Consider the following 2,692-nt stretch of genomic DNA (forward strand, 5'->3'; position numbering starts at 1 on the left):
CAGCACATTGGGTGGACATGGCTGAGTCAAGGAAGGGACTATCAGCCTTGGCCCTATCCCTCTTCACATCTCAACAGCTAGAGACTAAAACTCAACTTGATGGAATGTCATGAGTTGGCAGCCATACTAGAACCACTATTTTGCTTAAACAACAGGAAAATATTGGGGAGTACAGGGAGACATCTATATCAAGGACATGTCAATTTCTCTCTCTAGAGCAGGGGTCCTCAAACTTTTTAAATAGGGGGCCAGTTCACTGTCCTTCAGACTGTGGGAGGGCCAGATTATAGTAAAAACAAAAATTATGAACAAATTTCTATGCACACTGTATATATCTTATTTAGAAGTGAAGAAACAAAATGGGAATGAATACAATATGTGGCCCACACGCCATAGTTTGAAGACCCCTGCTAGAGTGATTATTGCCACCTGGTATGTTTTTAATAGTTTTATTCCAAAGAGAACTGCAAGTCCTTTAGGCTTAGGGTTTTATTAGTCTTGCTTGCTTCTAAACTGGTGACATTCAAATGATCCTGGTACATAATAAGCATTCTAGAAAATTCCACGAGAAAAGATTCTTTGCTTAGGGAATATTACCGAGGGCCCAAATAATTGTCTGGCCCACATTAAGAATTCTAGTACACAAGTTCTGAGAATAGTGACATTGTCCCTTCGTTGCTGGGTCTTTAGTGTTGAGCATTCTAATAGGTGATCTAGAATGGGGTGGAGAGAAGTCAGAGAACTTTCTTTACAAAAGAACATATAGTAAACATTACAACTTTATTGGATTTGTGGCCTCAGTGACAGCTACTGAATTTTGCAATTGTGGTGAGAAGACAAATAGACCATGAGTAAATAAACTATTGGTCATGTCTCTATTCCAATAAAACTTTATAAGATCAGGCAGCAGGCCAGATTTTGAGGGGTTTGTTCTGGAAAATAAATTCCATAAAAGCAGGGATTAAAATAAATCTATGGATTTATACGCAGTGAATTATACATAGTGAATATACATAAATATGTGCTGAGAGAATTGAAGGAAGGAACTGAAGAGACTAAGTCTAGAGAGGAGTCATAAAATTATGAAGTCAGTATCATTTATATATTAAAGGACCATAACATGGTAAGTCAACTAGGACTAAGATATAAGGAAGATATTTTTAGAACTTTTTTGACCTAAATTAATGATAGGCAGATCTTGCTGTTATGTACAGGCAGAGGAAAGTAAGGGTTCAGTCTCCTGGAATAAACTTTGGAAAGCAGTAGAAGGGATTTAAATACTGAAAGATTTAGATGTGATTGGGTTTCCTCTGGCCTTAAGAATACTCTCTCGGGGCCGGGCGGTGGCGCTGGAGGTAAGGTAAGCCTTACCTGCGCTAGCCTAGGAGACGGACCGCGGTTCGATCCCCCGGCGTCCCATATGGTCCCCCAAGCCAGGAGCGACTTCTGAGCGCATAGCCAGGAGTAACCCCTGAGCGTCACCGGGTGTGGCCCAAAAACCAAAAAAAAAAAAAAAAAAAAAAAAAAAGAATACTCTCATCTGAATGTCTGTAGCACTTGCCCAAGTAATAGATGATGATGACCCTTCTCATGATATCAGACCCTTCTACCTGTTACTAGTAGCTCTTCAGGATTGTCACACTTGACCTCTTCTGCCTCAGTACCCTCATTCCCACCTGTGTTCTGTTCCACTTTCTCCAAACCCTTTCACACTCCACAAATCATTATTTATTTTGATTTTTCTAATCTTTATAATACAGTCCTTAGTTAGCTTCTTTCCTCATTATTAGAACCTACAGCTAAGATTGACATAACTGTACATGGAGAGCTGTTCTATAAGACACTGAAGGAATAATGAGTAAGAGTGGGAAGGAAAGGTATTTGATAGAAGGTTCATTGTCAAACCATGATGATTGGAATCTAAGATGTTTTGACTGAGTTTTGGGGAGCCAGTGTAGAATATGTTTTTGAGTTATCCCAACTGAAAGTTAAGAGAAATTGGACTATTTATATATAATCCTTATAAATTGATTGAGAGTGACTTTGGGGACATTTGGGAGGGAATATGATAGGAAGGTATCAATTTTATAGCACCACCTGGCCTGTTAGATGGGCAAAGAATGAGCTTGAGCTTTTACAGTACAAAATAATTTTTTGGTTTTGTTATTGTTATTGTTTTTTCCATTTTTTTTGTGCTTTGTTTTGTTTTTATTTCAGGACCGTGGTTATTGTGTGGTGGTTGTCTTTATTGCTGTGGTGCTTTTTGGATTTTTTTGTTTGATTTTTTTTTTGTATTGTTGTTATGTTTTTTTCTTTTTTTTCAAGTCAGAAGGGTCATGTGCCGATGTTGTAACAAGGTTGAAGGGAGGCACATATCACACAGCCGTGCGAAAACCCGATCATCATGCTTATGAACCAGGAGAGGATCTGTTGTTGTTATGTTTTTCTTCCTTTTTCCTTTTCTTCTTTCAAATTGATATTTATAGCCTCTAGAAAGACTCCTCCCATTTTTTGCTTGTTTGATTTTTGCCCCACTTTATTTTTTTCTTTCCTTCAAACAGAACCACATAACTTGAACCATCTTGTTCTTCCTCACAAATTGAAGGGAAAATAATGGAGGGTACCAAGACCAAACAGTTGTATGATAATTAAGTAGGAATAAAAAATGATCAGGCTTAAACACCAAATCCAA

The 2,692-nt window shown here is 38.0% G+C and overlaps 1 non-coding gene across 1 annotated transcript; it reads right to left on the reverse strand.

Moving 5' to 3' along the window:
- Nucleotides 1-2,323: 2,323 nt before the first annotated feature.
- LOC126019481 (small nucleolar RNA U13) lies at nt 2,324-2,427 on the reverse strand. Its single transcript, XR_007499168.1, has one exon. It is a non-coding gene; the product is annotated as a small nucleolar RNA U13 (small nucleolar RNA).
- Nucleotides 2,428-2,692: the final 265 nt, after the last annotated feature.

The sequence above is a fragment of the Suncus etruscus genome, chromosome 9, assembly GCF_024139225.1.
Source record: "Suncus etruscus isolate mSunEtr1 chromosome 9, mSunEtr1.pri.cur, whole genome shotgun sequence".
NCBI classification, from domain to species: domain Eukaryota; kingdom Metazoa; phylum Chordata; class Mammalia; order Eulipotyphla; family Soricidae; genus Suncus; species Suncus etruscus.